The following is a 17,365-nucleotide window of genomic DNA, read 5'->3' as shown; positions in this document are numbered from 1 at the left end:
AATGGAATAATTAGCTATTTATTAGCTTATTAGCTTATTAAAAATAAGTACATCTGGCAATACCCTTTTGCTTGTGTTTTTGTTTTGTTATAAAAATTGCCGGGGCATGAAATAGAATCAGGTGGGGTCCCAGAGGGTTAGTAAAGCACATACTGAGTAGAGTGCCCCCCCCTTTGGGACCCATTGTAGGTCAGCAACATGCCCACAGACCACTTTGGGTTTGGTGTGGACTGGCAGCCTACTTGAACCCCATAGAAAGTATATAAAAAGACAAAAGATGATGCCAAGAAGAAAGATTATCTTGAAAAATCTGTTGCAGAACCTCTAGACATCATGGATCTTCCAGGAGTATAATGATTCTTAACATACCTCCAAACTGACTTAATAACAACAAAGTAAAAAAAAAAAAAATGGAGTGGCCATGACAAAACCCTGACCTTAGTCCAAGAGAAAGTGTGTGGTCTGAAACTGAAAAAACTGTGTCCAAGCAAATCTGACAGAGATGCATAGAGAAAAAGAAAAGATAAGGAATGGGCAAAGTATAATGAGAAGCTTGTGGAAGGCTACATTAATGATTTAATTGAAGCTGAGCAATTAAATCCCAATTTCATCAAAGTGTAGGTGTACATCTGACTCACTGAAGTGTGTACTTCTCCTCAAGCATATCAAATAAAATAGAAATTATATAATAAGAAATACAAAAAAGGGTAAATTTGAATGATGATAAGCCACGGTGAATTACAGGTGAAAGGAATAGCACAATCTTTGCAAATTAGAACACAATTATACATGCAAGAAGCAAAAATTCTTCTGCAAATACAAATACACAAAGTTGGTTCATCTCTACTTAAGCACTTGTTATGACTGCATTAGTTATAAAGTGGTATATTGCATATGAGCATGATTTTTATGATTTTAAATGGCAAGCAAAATGCAAAAAAAAAGGCATTGCAAAAGATAATTGATAATGGTTTATTAAAGAAAATATATTTCATACGTCACACAGCACCAACTTTCTCATTGACATTTAAAACACTTCCTATACAATATTCTTTCAGCTGCTTTGAGAAAAGAGCCTGGGGGTATGAGGGTATTGGGGGCAGCTGCTAGCTGTTAGTGTGAAGCTGAAGTGCTTTAATGTGAAGCCTGTTAGCAGTGTGAAGGTGGACTAACCCCAGCACACTCATTTTCTCTCCTTAACTGCCACACCACTGTTACATGGTGAGTGCAGCAGACAGTGGGAGATGGTGAAAATGAGGAAAACAGTATGAGACAATCGGTTCTCTACGCTTGGCTATAGCCAATGGGTTGTGACAGTTTTCTGTGGAAGATGGAATAATAAACATGGGACAACTCACACTTGGACTAAATGTTTTGGTGGCAGGACACTGCCACAGTGTCTTCTGTGTACCAGAGAAGGGGAAATCATTGCATTGCATTGCATCATGGAATCTTTTTGTTTGTGTTTTTCTTTGTGTGATATTTGAGAGCCACAGTAAATAATATATAGTAGGATTTTTTTGCAATGCAAAAAGCATTATTTTTGAAATGGCCACAAACAACAACATTTTCTGAATATATTAAATATCTGTATTTTTTTACAGTCTATCATTCTCTCCATCTCTCTCTCTCTCTCTCTCTCTCTCTCTCTCTCTCTCTCTCTCTCTCTCTCTCTCTCTCTCTCTCTCTAAAGAACGAGTGCAAGCCGCTGCATAGTAATGAACTAAGCTGGTGTGTCTATTTGACAGAGAGAGAGAGAGAGAGAGAGAGAGAGAGAGAGAGAGAGAGAGAGAGAGAGAGAGAGAGAGACTGAAGAGGGGGGCAAGGACAAGTGTGTGTGTGTGTGTGTGTGTGTGTGTGTGTGTGTGTGTGTGTGTGTGTGTGTGTGTGTGTGTGTGTGTGTGTGTGTGAGAGTACTGATGCAGTGAGAGCTGTGAGGATAAAGCAGGGAGCAGTGAAGGGATGCAGAGGAGAATGGAGGGAGCCAAGTAATCCCTCTGTCTGTGTACTCTTTCACTCTTTCCTTTCATTTCCCTCCTGTTAGCAGACGGACAGTCCTGAAGATGACTCAGTGTATGGAATTTTTTCCAACTTCAATTCTTTGAAATTTTTCTCTTTCTTGCTCTCTCTCTCTCTCTCTCTCTCTCTCTCTCTCTCTCTCTCTCTCTCTCTCTCTCTCTCTCTCATTCTCTTTTACTATTTCATTTTTTTTTATCCAATAATACTACAGTTTGTCCTGGAGGGCCCTGGAGAATTTCTGTAGAGAACATTTGAGAGAGAGCTGAAAAAAAGAAGAGTGGGACCGGGAAAAGAGGCTGAAAGAAGAGAAGCGCACAGGAGGAAAGGAATGTGGCTCTGAGGACGGAAGAGCACCTGCTGCCCTTCACAACCTATTTCCTGGGTTGAAGAAATGATTGCAAGGAAAAGGCCATCGAAGAAAAAGAAAAAAAAAAAGACTATGTAGAAAATCTCTTTTACAACCCTCGCATGAAAACAGTACTTCTAAATGAAGTGAATTTTCTCTCTGGTACCACATGGATGCCCATTTTGGCGGTATGTCATCAAATGTTTATATGTTAAAGGATGTTAAAATAGCTCACAGTTTTCTTCCATATTAATGAACATTTTGAAAATGAGAAAAATTTACTATGAAAACTCTGTACCTGATGGCTGTGTGGCTCAAATATCAGTTGGAGTTCTACTCTCAAAGGGGGGATTGGTGGGGGTGTTCAGAAAAAAGCACTCCCCCCTTCTTCTGTATTCTTTCCATCTAAGAGGCAGGGGCAAACAGCCAAAGCTAAAGCACAAGGGCTCATTGACGAAAATAAGAATGACGCTTGAAGCTGGGGCCCAATCTCTCCCTCTCTCCCTCTCTTCCTTTATTCTGATTCTAAGGAAAGTTTAAACTTTTCAGTTTTATGTTCCACTCACCAAGCCATGTTGCTTGCTTTGAGGTAAAAAATATATGTATGTGCATATGTATATGTGTATGAAATTTAATTCTTTTCTGAATTGCACAATAGGCATAATCTGTACAGATTGTGAAACATTTTGTCTTTTAAACACAGTTTTAACAGTTTTAAGCTCTCTGTCTCTCATGATCGCACACTGAAGATGAGGAAATGCAGGTAAGTAAGGTATTTTTCCATTTGCTTCCTATATTTGGCCACAGCTCACCATCCAATATTATAATAAAGAATATTTATATAAAATTACATATATAGAGAGATTTTTCTAGAATATAAAAACTGCTAACAATTACACAACCTAAGCACAGTTGTATTAGTTCAGAAAGAGTAAAAGAAAAAAATCGGTATTTCAGAAATGTATGGGTTAAAATCAATCCATTTAGACAAACCAGCAAATTATTTTAAAACCGTAGACACATTTATTGTATAATGTGTACACTGTATATTGGGAAACATTAACTTAAAAAACGTACATGCCAAAAAGTTACTATATAGAAATTAGAGATGGTGCAATTTCTGCAAAACTTTTTGAAGCATAATCTGTGATGTTATTATATATAAAAAAAAAATTTTTTTAACTTTAACAACACTAATTAAATGCCTTGGTTCCTATACGGCTGCTGTATATATGAATAACAAATGTTTCAGATTTATTCCTAGTATTACGCAAGTGAGGCTTTCCACAAAAACGTGTAGTCTGTATCAGTCTGTACTCCGTTACTGCCTTAAAAACTTCAAACAATTGATATTCAACATTGTCAAAGATTACATCCTACATTATAGGCTCAATTTCTTTCAATGTTATTTGTTTTGGTTACCAAAGACCACAAGTTTTGCTGAAGTCCTTGGTGAAGCCTAATAGCTTTTCTTAATTAAAAAACACAGTGAATGTGTTATTTTTCTATAACAGTGTGTCCCCAAAATGTTTGTGTCATGCACCAATTTGGAATAAAATTTTTTACAATGGCATATTACTTTTTATCTGTTTATAGTTACACTTGGCAACAAGTTAGTACCTGTAATCACTTGCATTATTGCAGCTTTAAACAGTCAAACTATTAACTTCTTCAAATTAAAATAAATGCCCTTTTCACACTTAAAATGATTAGACTTTTTTCTTGTTTTTAACTTTTTTATTATTAATAATAGATGGCGATAAAGTTTGTATTAAAATAATGATGTTACACTAGTGCATTCTGTGCATTGAATAAACCTGTGATTTGCCTTTCAGCTGGTACTTCATTCAAGGTTGCACTTATACAAAATTATTTAACACCTGATTTTAAGAATTACACTTTTATAGCTACAGTCTGCCTTTAATAATGCAATGTAATTCATATATGTACAAAAAAGTCTACCTTTATTTACTGGCTAAATCCAATTTTCCATGTCATGGTTTCATTCTGATTAAAAACACAACGGTTCCTCAGAGCAGAGAGTCCAGCAGCTGATCCCTTTAAAGACATCCATTTAGAAGGGACCTTTGATGTGTGCTACTTCACATATCAATGAAGCGTGCCCTATGTAATGCCCATACAAATACTTAAAATGGCAGGAAGGATAGGATCAGAGATGATGGACTTGTCGGCAACCAGAGATTTACATGGGAAAGGCAATTATGTTCGGTTTATTTACATCAGGATCTGGTCTTAATGCACTGATTGATAAGTTTTGCAGGCTTTCAAGATTAAAGCATCAACTGCTATTGGAAGAATAGAATAAATTAGAATAAGGTCTCAAATTAAAGAAAAAAATGTGATCATACTTTTGAAGAGCTCTAGACATAACAGCATGATTGGTAAATATATATATATACACTTTACAGACTACGAATGTCTTAAATTGCTAGAACGTCTAAAAGAAAAACACCAAATTTAACAATATTAATTTTTAGAGAAATTTTAAGCGGATTATTGTTAGGCGTATAGTAAGGGTTCTTCAAATACACTATAATTCACTGTAAATATTATTTAGGTTTGTTCAGATAATCCTTCTCTGAAATCTCAGGATTCAATCTGCTAATCTAAGAATTAGAATAATTATTATAATAAATGGCCACTTCAGTTGGCTACAATTGGCATAATAATTGGCTATCAAAATGATCATCAGTACAGAAAGCAAATGTGGACACCTGATCGTAAGATTCATAATGTTCTTTTTGAATTTCCTATTCCACATTTAGTTCATGTTTGCTGATCTATATCTATTAACCTTCACTATTCTGGGAAGATGTTTTACTAGATTTAACAGTGTGGCGTAAAGATTTGTGCTCATTCATACATGAGAGCATTAGTAAAGTCAGGTACTACTGTAGGATAAGAAGGCTTGGGGTGCAGACAGTGGTTCAATTTATCCTAAAGATGTTTAATGAAGTTGAGGTCAGAGCTCTCTAGCAGGCCAATCAAAATCTACTCTGATCCATGTAAAAACCCTATCTTTATGGAGCTTGCTTTGTGAACAGGGACATTGTCATCCTGGAACAGATTTGGGGCTCCTAGTGGAAGTGAATGTAACATTGTAATGCTACCACATCCTATATAATGTGCCTTGAACCTTGTGGTAACAGTTTGTGTATATTACATATTGACCATGACGGCATGGCTATAAGAGATATTGTAGGCACATACAACGGAACTAGAAAATTTATTAATGCCATAATACCTGTATAGGTAAGCTATTTGATATATTAATGAAACAAACTCTGCACATGATCCCAAATCAAATAATACCAGGGTCGGATATAGAGTGAGGGTCCAATTACATGAACCTAAGTGATCCCAAATTACCTTTAGACATACTAGTCAAGTCAAGTCAAGTCAAGTTTATTTGTATAGCGCTTTTCACAACAGACATTGTCTCAAAGCAGCTTTACAGAAAACAACAGTGAAGGTGAATGGTGTGCGTTTGTCCCTGATGAGCAAGCCGTGGCGACAGTGGCAAGGAAAAACTCCCTTAGATGATATGAGGAAGAAACCTTGAGAGGAACCAGACTCAAAGGGGAACCCATCCTCATATGGGTGACATCAAAAGTTTGGTCATAAATACTACATGAAGGTTAAATAGATGTGTGGTTATAAACTGCAGTTGTAGTATGTGGGCATTACTATAGTTTTTTAGTGCTCGGTAATTTCAGATTACCAATAATAACACAACAAAATAAACAACCCACTGAAATGATCCGTGTTCCTCGCACTACTCACACTCACCACTTTAATTGGAACACCTGTGCATTTGCCCATTCATTTGATTATCTAAACGATGCCATTGTGGCAGCAGTATAATACATGAAGTCAACTCGATTAAGGTCACAAGCTTCAGTTAATGTTCACATTAAAAACCAGAACTGAGACAACATATAACTCCAGTTAATTTGACCATGAGATTAGTACTGGTGCCAGGAATAGGACAGGCGATGCAAAGTTCTTCCAATCTTCAACTGTCTAATTTCTGTGATCATGTGCCCACTGTTGCCTCAGATTTTTGTTTTTGGCTGACAGAAGTGTAACCCGATGTGGTCTTGCTGTTGTCATCTAGCTCTTGTAGACCATCTGCTTCGAGGTTCGGCATTTGTGATTTCTTTATCATTCATTTAAGAGATTTATAAAATATCCCATGAGATCAGCAGTTTCTGAAATACAAATCAGCAACCTTTACCAACAACCATAATAGGGACAAAGTATAATTTTTTGCACACTGAGATCACATTTTTTTTTTGCATTTTGATAATTAAGGTGAATTCATTGAAGCTCCTTTATCTAAATGACAATGCATTATCCTGCAACCATTGACTGGAAAAGTAACCAGTACACATATGTACAGTATATTTGGTGTATATAGTTGTTTCATCTCTGCTTTTCCTACTTTCTTATTTCTGCTCCAAAAAGTTTTTTCAGAATTTTATTACTGTGCTTTTCCCATGGTGCCTTTGTGGCTCCTTTTTAAAAAAGGCAAAAAAAGACAGGATTCTTTTGTAAAAATGTAAAAAGGATTCATGGATAAATATAAGTGCAAACGTTTTATATTTTATAATTTATAAACCAAGGAAACTTGAAAAAAAAAAAACTTGAAACCTACAGTCCTCTGGAGTAGGTTTACTGTTTTCATTTTAAAGCCTAATCAACTGCATTTTCAACTTAATATATAAAAGGTTTTGCATATTAGAGGTCCACTGCTACAGAAATCCTGATTATAAATTAATAAGACCGTATAAGACATAAAATAAGAAATATATTTACAGTAGATTTATATCTACTATTTATATCAACTAAATAATGGAACAGAAATGTGTGCACAGAGAGTGACATAAAATTATGAACAGTAAATACCTCTGGTTTTTGGATACTTAGCTTACTTTGAACTAGCAGTTAGAACATTGTATTGTATGATATAGAACTCAGTTTTATAGGCTTCAGTACACTACATGCTGCCAACTATGTAAAATTACACATAACACTACAGTGGCACTGCAAGTAGGTATACAGTGTTTTACTGGTCAATGCTATCTTGCGTTATGTGTATTTGTCCCACACTGTCTTGTGTTGTCTGTCAGTACTGTTTTTTGTCTGCACTGTTTGCACTCGGTTGCACTCGATGCACTTTATCTAGCTTTATATTCTGTGTTGTAGCTCTATGTTGTTGTTTAATGTAGCACCAGGGTTCCGGAGGAACGTTGTCTCATTTTCACTGTGTACTGTGTCCCACTGTGTATAGTGGAAATGACAATAATAAGCCTCTTGACTTGACTTGAAAAAAAATAAGTACTCCATAATGTATATATTTTAAACACAATTTAAAAGAGGATTTTTCTACTTTACTTAAACTTTGGCAAAAAAACAAAAAATCTACTTAGTTAATAATGTAACGTATTTGAAATGGAATTGAAATATTTTTTTGTGTGTCATTCTGAATTACGACAAACACATTTCCTTTGTAGATGCACAAAGATTATGAGAATCTCTTGAGCTGCCCTGGCAGCAGCTATGATCAGTGAAGTCATTTTCATGGCTTTTGTCTGACAGAAAAAAAAAAAAGCCAAGAAGAACTATAGTGTTGAATTGAAAATGAATGTTTGTGTAATTCCCACAGCATTCACCACGCCATAGCAACTGCCGAAAAAAAAAAAAAACCTTTTGATTAACACTTTACCTTTTATTCTTTGGCATGGGCACCATGTTGCATCAAAGCGTGTTTTGAATGGCTTGTGGGACCCAGTGACTTTCAGTCAGATCTCACAACTAAAGCTGTAAGAGGAGCTCGGAGTGATAAAAAACTGAACCCCTCTCTGAGGAGTTATTTTTCAAAGAATAATCAGACACAAACACTTCAAACCTTTCAGCGCAGAACAAAAGTTGAATAATTTATTTTTTGTTGTTTATTTTTCCTTTTTTTATGTTGATACAAGCTTTTTTAATCTTCTGGGTTGCCTGCAACTTGGTTTAAGTGGTTTATGCTGCATATGCTCTCTGATAAGACAGCGCTGTAAGGCGCTCAAAGCAGAACAACTTATTAGCATTTTGGTTTATTGTTGTTGTTCAGTGAAATGCTGCATGAATCACAACTGTGTTTTATGGCTTTCTATTCCTATGTGATTCTTTTAATATGTCATGTAGGGTTCAAAGCCATTAGATACGGAGTGGAAAATCGGCAAGAGTGAAACTGAGCTCATACGAATTATTCAAAACTCCCAGTATCGCAATAAAGAAAGCCACAAGTATTACAATATTGCACAAGATATTGTTTAATTACTGGTAGAAAGAGATATTTAAAGGGCAAAGAAGTAAACAATTAAAAGAATAATATATTAATATTAATGAATCAACTATAAAGAGCAGAAAGGGATAGAAGACTAATTGGAAAGATTTTGTATCTTGTACTTTTTTCGCTTTCATATTTGAACCAACACTCTTAAGGAAGTTGTTATGCAGTTCATTTATCTTTATCATTTGAAGAGGAACTCAACTCTTCAGCCATCACGGAATACATATCCTAGGGTTTTAGTAGACTTTGGCTCCCACTTGCTTTTATGTGCGCATAGATACACCATTTCTTAATGATATTTTCTGTCTTGTTGGCTTCATCCATTTGCTAAATCCGTTAGCCACAAAATTCTGACAAAGCTCGCACTGACCAAAGATATCCATAAGAAGGGGTAAAGAAATAAAATGTTACACAGAATACCTTAAAGACAAATCCCAAGTCCAGTTACTGCTGGACCCTTGAGCAAGGCCCTTAACTGTTCAGTTGTAAGTTGTTCTGGATAAGAGCATTTGCCAATGAGAAACTGGGGTACCACAAAGATAGGTGCAAAACAATGACCTGCATGCCTTATTTCACCACATATATGGGATACTGGGTAAGGTACTAGACAGAAACCCTTTCACATAAAAACCAACACACAAGCCCACCTGAATCACCTCAAACGATGTGGCAAAATGTGTTATGGTCAGCGGTGGCCAATGTAGAACATTTTGGGCATAATTTTAATTTGTTGCAAAAAGAGGACAGATCTTACCCATTTAACACCATGTATCTAGTAAATAATTAAACTGTGGTGGAAGAATCATTGTATGCTTCTTTTCGGCTGGATCTATGGCTCTGGTCAAGAAAAAGGAAATCAAAGATAGCTCCAAATCTGTTTTGTGTCAAAATCTCCAGGCCTCTATTAGAGAGCTAAAGATGAAGAGAAATGTCACTTTCCGGCACACTAACAACTGAAAGCACAAATACAAGTCAACAAAGGAATGGCTTCAGAAGAACAAGATCAAAGTCCTGGCTCAGAATGGCCAAGTGATAGCCAAGATCTAAATCCTGTCAAAAACCTGTGGAATGATTTGAAAAATCCAAGAGACCATCTTGCAAATGAATAAATTTTTATAGACTTTAATAGATTTTTAGTATCATCTTTTAAAAACATTTTAAACCTTAACCCTGAAACACATATTTCAAGCAAGGGGGTGCTTTAATAAATTATTATTTAAGCACTGTTTAAACATTTTTTTGGGGTGCTTTATTAAATTAAGTGAAAATATCTGGAAAAAAAAAAAATATGAAAAAAAATCTGCCTAAAATTTCATTTGTTTTGGATCATGGATCTTTGAATCAAATCTAAATTTTAGTTGTTTCTACTGAGAAAAGTTCATTTTTAAATAAACAATCCAGATTGCCTATTTCTTTTGATAGTATTAATAGCATTAATTATATAGCATTAATTATAAAATACTGCTTTATATTACCTGCGTAATCTTGATCATGGGGCATGTTATTCGTAGAGTCCTCAGTTTTCATTGTATTGTACTGGCTTCCTGTTCCACTAAAGACCTGCACACAAACAAATCGCAAACATTTCATTTTTTGTCTTTTTTAAAAATTACTTTGCATTTTCATGTTGCAATTTTGACTGCTGATTGTATTGGCCATTTAGCTGTACAAATGTAAAGAACACATTCACATTCAAGTTTACCCTCTTTTGCATCATGGTTTCCTAGGATAGCAAATTCATCCATTCAGTAAGAGAATAAATAAACACTGAAGAGGGAGAAAACATGCACAGGCAATGCATGCTGATGCACAGTAGCTCTCTAATCTGGTCAACAGGAGAGACATTAAATTTCCAGAATGAGAATAAGTATGATATATTCGTGAAGCACCACAGCAGAGGAGAATGGGGCATCTGCGCCTCCACTCCCTGGCGACATGAGGGAGAACGAGTGCAGTTGTAATGCCCGGCACGTTCCATGCTGGCAGATCTCTCTGGACTGTTGGAGCCCATTAAAATGTCTTGTAGTACAGGATAATCCTTTTGCTTGAAGCTGGGCAAAGCAATGCATCAGGAAGATATAAGCTTGATGAATAACCAAAATGCAGCTTAGTCCACATGGAAGTTGAAGCTCAGAGTGTGTGAAGAATGAGAATGAAAAGCAATCCTTTCTCTTGTATATGTGACACTGACATTGTTGGGTTTATATTGTGGATTAAATTATGGGCAAATTTCTAAGTTATAAATAGCTTTGTTCCATGCTTCCTTAACACTATTTAGTTAACAGAATTTTTACCTTTTATGCCTGATTTAAATATAAATACAAAGTGATATATATTCATTTTCTTTCAAATGTATTTAACACCTTTAAAAGTCAACGGATGTATCTTGATTCATTACAAATGGCATTCATTACGAATAGCACAGAGATTCCAGACAATATTTTATTACAAATTTATTTGGGATTTTCACCCATTCCTCAAGGCAGATTTGCTTCAGGTTCATCAGGTTGGTTGGATCATCTATGTTGACTGCAGCAACAAAAAACAAGATCCAATCTTCTTTAGATGCTTTTTTAAATGCCCTGGTGTTTAGTGAGGCGTGACTTGCATTAAGTTTGCACCACACATAGTGCTTTGAAACTTCCCAATACAATATCTCAATCATGGTCTTGGCACATACAAAAGAAAAAAACATAAAAAAAAGAACAGAACAAAAACATTGCTCATTGGGTCACTCTATTGCTTTTACAGGGCTTTTCTAAAACAGTCAGCAGAACTCGAAAATGATTGTATTGTGCACCTTCAATCTACACTCAGGAAAAGTACCCTGTAACCTCTTCATAGTGACTGTTAAAGACCAGCCTTGTACAAAAAATTTCTGAGTGGTGTGATGTAGTTTCAAATATTCACTATTGATCCACAGTGGAGATGTAGAGGGATGTTGAATGTTTAATCTACTAGATATAATTTTACTCCCTTACCCTAAATTATAAAATTGCATCATCTTTAACTTTCGGACAATGTGCCTTAGTCTTCACTTTCAACCTTTTCATTTTGACAGAAGGTCTCTTCAATGGCAATGAGATTTCATCTTGTTCAGAAAAGGCTACTTTAATATTTCACAGGTGAAGGCCCATAAGTCAGGTATGCCCTCTTTAACACACTATTTTTCATTTTGCTTTTACAGAACTTGGTGGATTGATCAGGACATTTCCTCTACATGATTGCCATTTTTTTGTGAGTTATGTTTTTGTGAGTCATCTATTCCAGCTTTGGCTCCTAGTTTGGCAGCTGTGTCATGTGTATGATGTTTGCCATGTTTCAAATTAAAGTCCATCACAACCTTATGTCAGTTTCCTGATGCAACCACAATGTTTTTCTTTAGAAAAAGGCATTCCAAAAGACTTTTTAAAATGTATAATATAATATAATATAATATAATATAATATAATATAATATAATATAATATAATATAAAATAATATAATATAATATAATATAATATAATATAATATAATATAATATAATATAATATAATATAATATAAACATTTTGGAAGGCATTTTGCTATAAAGTGTTAATTTCCCCAATGTATGGAGAGTTTTTGGGACATGCTGTCTCATACCCACAGGGTCCTGGGTAGCATCCGCAGCTCAGGTTAGAATCTGTACAGAAATACTTTCCCAACCAAAAGCAGACCTTGTCTGTTTCACAGATTGTTAAGTTATTGTTTAAAGATTTAATGGATTTAAACAAATGATGATCAGGCCACTGAAACCTCCTGATACATATATCAATAAATATATTCTAGAAGCTCCTGCTGCAAGCCTAGTGGTATATATTAAATATTTGCAATGCATATTGTATGTTGCAATTTAAAGTTATCTGATATTATTGGAAGCCCAATCTATCTTTGAGTACTGATGTTTTCATTTTGATTTATTGCTCTGGTATTGAGTTTGGCTGTTATCATTTAGTGCCAGAAAGACTTACACAGTTCTGTGTTTTTCTACTTCATTTCCTTCCAGATTTCCCTGCACTTTCAGAGCTTCATAATGCTATAGACTTTACCCAGGTATTCTAGAGCAAAGGTGCACAAACTTTTTCCTATTAAAGGACAGAAATCAAACTTGATTGAGGACCGATGAAACAAAAATAAATATCGCATTATACCAAACTGTATTATATTAAAAGTGTCTTTGGTTCATTTATGATTTCATATTATTTATTTGTAAATGAATGAATGAATGAATGAATAAAGAAATTAATGAATAAAAAACATTTTTAAGTTTTATTTTAAATAAAATGTCAAAAGTCACCACGGGCCAACTTTGGCATGCAGGCCCCAGTTTCTGTATCTCTTTTCTGGAGGATATCACAAATCGCAACATACAAAGAAGTATGTGAAAGCCAGAAAAATAACATTTAAGTTCCACTACAATTCCACGATATTAAATCTTAAATATTCCAATATTCTTAAATCAATTCCATATTGATTCACCATTTGATTAGTGCAGAATGTTTTAATAAATTATGTTGAATTATTGGGGATTTAATATCTATAATGGGACGAAATATCTGCGTGTAATTTAAAAAGCAATGTTATGGTGTAAATTACATTTCGGAACATTGTTTTGGCTAATAAAATCTAATTGTGATGGCACAGTGGTGCAGTGGGGTTGTCTCAACTGGAATAAAGTGCTTACTAAAAATTAATGAATAAATAAAAGTTCAGCAGTTCCTTATATATTCTATTCTTATTCCTTTCACAGCACAAGTCCTTTTTTTGTGTACACTGTTTGGTGAAAGTGACTTACATTAACATGAACAAACAACATCCAATTTGTTAATTAGTTGGAGACCTTTATTGGGATAATTTATTCATGAACATGAACAAACACCTGTGTTTTTGGCAGTTGTTTGGACTTATTTGGATTGTTTTTATAGAAGGATTGTGAGTCACAGCGATAGTAACCATAACGCAAAGTTATGACAAACTGCAAATACTAAATAAAAAAAATAAAAAAACAATAACAACAATTCCCAAATAAATTTGATTTTATATGAATTTGATTATTCTAAGGTTTAAATTAGGCTTCTTTGTTTTAGGGACAATTATTTATGCAAAAAAAGGATAAAAGAAATAACAAAATTTACAGTATTAGAGCACAAATAAATGTCTTATTAGTTTTGCAAGAAATTGGTTCAGAAAATCATAAATCCTTTTATTTCTTATAATGTAAATATAGACCCTTTTACACTGTCAGTTTTGTTTATTATACACTGGTTGTTTACAATGTTTCCTGAAAGTGACTTTTACCTACTGAATAATTGAGTTTTGCTACGAACATGAATAAACAGCTTGTGTCCTGGCAGCTGGTTGAACTAATCTGGTTTTTATTTAATAGAATGCCATGAGTCACAAAGGTAATAACCCAAAGTAACAAAGCAACAAACTGTAAATAAAAGAACAGAATTAACAACATGATTCATCTTTATTTTTATTTAGAATTTGTTTTCTGTTTGTTTGTTAGAATATCCTTTTTCACATTGGTTACTTTTTTTTGCATCCGCATAATCAACAACAAAAAAATAAAAACTGGCATTTGTTTGAACAAAAAAATTCTAAGGTTAGTATTAAAAATAAGCTGTTTTTTCTAAGATAATCAGTTGTGCAGAAAAACAGAGAAAAAATAACTAATAATACTATGTTAGATCACAATATTAGAGAAATGGTTCACCAATTTCACAAGATAAAGGTTGAATGCTTTTATTCTTAGAGGTTGGACCAGTGTGGACATTATTTTAATAATTATATATAATTATAGTTATTATAATAATAGTTTATTTTATAGTTTATATTGTGTCACAAAGACAATAACTGAAAATGTGAACAAGGATATTCTAACAAAAAAACAGACAATCAAATCCTAAATTCAAAAATAACATCATCATCATCATCATCATCATCATCATCATCATCATCATCATCATCATCACAATCACCAACAACAACAAAATATTTGTTTTATGTTGACCATTTAAAGTTTGGGTTTATGATGATGATAAATTCCATCTTCATCATCATCATCATCATTATTAACAACAAATTGAAAACCAAAAATTTGACCAAACTTCTTCTTCTTTTTCTTCTTCTTCTTTTTCTTCTTCTTCTTCTTCTTCTTCTTCTTCTTCTTCTTCTTCTATAACAACAACAGGAACAACAACAACGACAACATCAATAATAAAAGTAAGTTCATTTTATTATTTATTTTGAAATTGTGAAAAAGTATATTCTAACAATCAAACAGACAAACAAATGCAAAAAAATTAGATAATCATCATCATCATCATCATCATCATCATCATCATCATCATCAACAACAACAACAGTAAAATAAAAAACAAAAGCTGGACCAATCTGTACTTATTATTATTATTATTATTATTATTATTATTATTATTATTATTATTATTATTATTATTATTAATAATAATAATAATAATAATAATAATTATTATTATTATTATTATTATTATTATAGTGCGTTTATTTTATCATTTATTATTTTCTAGAGTTAAAAAATTATATTCCCAAATCCCTAAAAAAGATGATCATCTTCATTAACAGCAACTGCAAAATATTGTTTGAGATTTACTACTACTAATAATATTTTAACACAAATAAGAAAGAAAAAATAGAACTTATGTTAATAACCAAATTTGCTTTTTTTTTTTTTTTTACTAGTGATTTTATATATATATATATATATATATATATATATATATATATATATATATATATATATATATATATATATATATATATATACAGTGAGGAAAATAAGTATTTGAACACCCTGCTATTTTGCAAGTTATCCCAGTTAGAAATCAAGTAGGGGTCTGAAATTGTCATCGTAGGTGCATGTCCACTGTGAGAGACATAATCTAAAAAAAAAAATCCAGAAATCACAATGTATGATTTTTTAACTATTTATTTGTATGATACAGCTGCAAATAAGTATTTGAACACCTGAGAAAGTCAATGTTAATATTTGGTACAGTAGCCTTTGTTTGCAATTACAGAGGTCAAACGTTTCCTGTAGTTTTTCACCAGGTTTGCACACACTGCAGGAGGGATTTTGGCCCACTCCTCCACACAGATCTTCTCTAGATCAGTCAGGTTTCTGGCCTGTCGCTGACAAACACGGAGTTTGAGCTCCCTCCAAAGATTCTCTATTGGGTTTAGGTCTGGAGACTGGCTAGGCCATGCCAGAACCTTGATATGCTTCTTACAGAGCCAATCCTTGGTTATCCTGGCTGTGTGCTTTGGGTCATTGTCATGTTGGAAGACCCAGCCTCGACCCATCTTCAATGCTCTAACTGAGGGAAGGAGGTTGTTCCCCAAAATCTCGCAATACATGGCCCCGGTCATCCTCTCCTTAATACAGTGCAGTCGCCCTGTCCCATGTGCAGAAAAACACCCCCAAAGCATGATGCCACCACCCCCATGCTTCACAGTAGGGATGGTGTTCTTTGGATGGTACTCATTATTCTTCTTCCTCCAAACACGTTTAGTGGAAATATGACCCAAAAGTTCTATTTTGGTCTCATCTGACCACATGACTTTCTCCCATGACTCCTCTGGATCATCCAAATGGTCATTGGCAAACTTAAGACGCGCCTGGACATGTGCTGGTTTAAGCAGGGGAACCTTCCGTGCCATGCATGATTTCAAACCATGACGTCTTAGTGTATTACCAACAGTAACCTTGGAAACGGTGGTCCCAGCTCTTTTCAGATCATTGACCAGCTCCCCCCGTGTAATTCTGGGCTAATTTCTCACCTTCCTTAGGATCATTGAGACCCCACGAGGTGAGATCTTGCATGGAGCCCCAGTCCGAGGGAGATTGACAGTCATGTTTAGCTTCTTCCATTTTCTAATGATTGCTCCAACAGTGGACCTTTTCTCACCAAGCTGCTTGGCAATTTCCCCGTAGCCCTTTCCAGCCTTGTGGAGATGTACAATTTTGTCTCTAGTGTCTTTGGACAGCTCTTTGGTCTTGGCCATGTTAGTAGTTGGATTCTTACTGATTGTATGGGGTGGACAGGTGTCTTTATGCAGCTAACGACCTCAAACAGGTGCATCTAATTTAGGTTAATAAATGTAGTGGAGGGGGACATTTTAAAGGCAGACTAACAGGTCTTTGAGAGTCAGAATTCTAGCTGATAGACAGGTGTTCAAATACTTATTTGCAGCTGTATCATACAAATAAATAGTTTAAAAATCATATTGTGATTTCTGGATTTTTTTTTTTTTTTAGATTATGTCTCTCACAGTGGACATGCACCTACGATGACAATTTCAGACTCCTCCATTATTTCTAAGTGGGAGAACTTGCAAAATAGCAGGGTGTTCAAATACTTATTTTCCTCACTGTATATATATATATATATATATATATATATATATATATATATATATATATATATATATATATATATATATATGATTTCAACAACAAACATATTTTTTAAACATACATATATTAACCAAACAGAACCTGTACAGGACAATATATACATATACATAAATACATACATAACAAATAATCAAATAAATAAACATAAAATAAGAAA

General features: G+C 34.1%; 2 long non-coding RNA genes across 2 annotated transcripts; one reads left to right on the top strand and one right to left on the bottom strand.

Annotated features, from left to right (window-relative positions):
* The first annotated feature begins 1,918 nt into the window (after positions 1-1,918).
* LOC310715284 lies at positions 1,919-14,786 on the top strand. The gene is made up of 3 exons (XR_014530283.1): positions 1,919-2,073; positions 2,231-2,553; positions 11,914-14,786. It is a non-coding gene; the product is annotated as an uncharacterized lncRNA (long non-coding RNA).
* On the bottom strand, positions 4,081-7,809 carry LOC310715285. Its single transcript, XR_014530284.1, has 2 exons — positions 6,015-7,809; positions 4,081-5,766 (listed from the first exon to the last, which is right to left on the bottom strand). It is a non-coding gene; the product is annotated as an uncharacterized lncRNA (long non-coding RNA).
* Positions 14,787-17,365: the final 2,579 nt, after the last annotated feature.

This window comes from Silurus aristotelis (genome assembly GCF_946808225.1).
Source record: "Silurus aristotelis genome assembly, chromosome: 19".
Classification (NCBI taxonomy): Eukaryota; Metazoa; Chordata; class Actinopteri; order Siluriformes; family Siluridae; genus Silurus; species Silurus aristotelis.
Note: the sequence above shows the minus strand (reverse complement) of the source record. Positions and strands in the feature narration are given on the sequence as shown.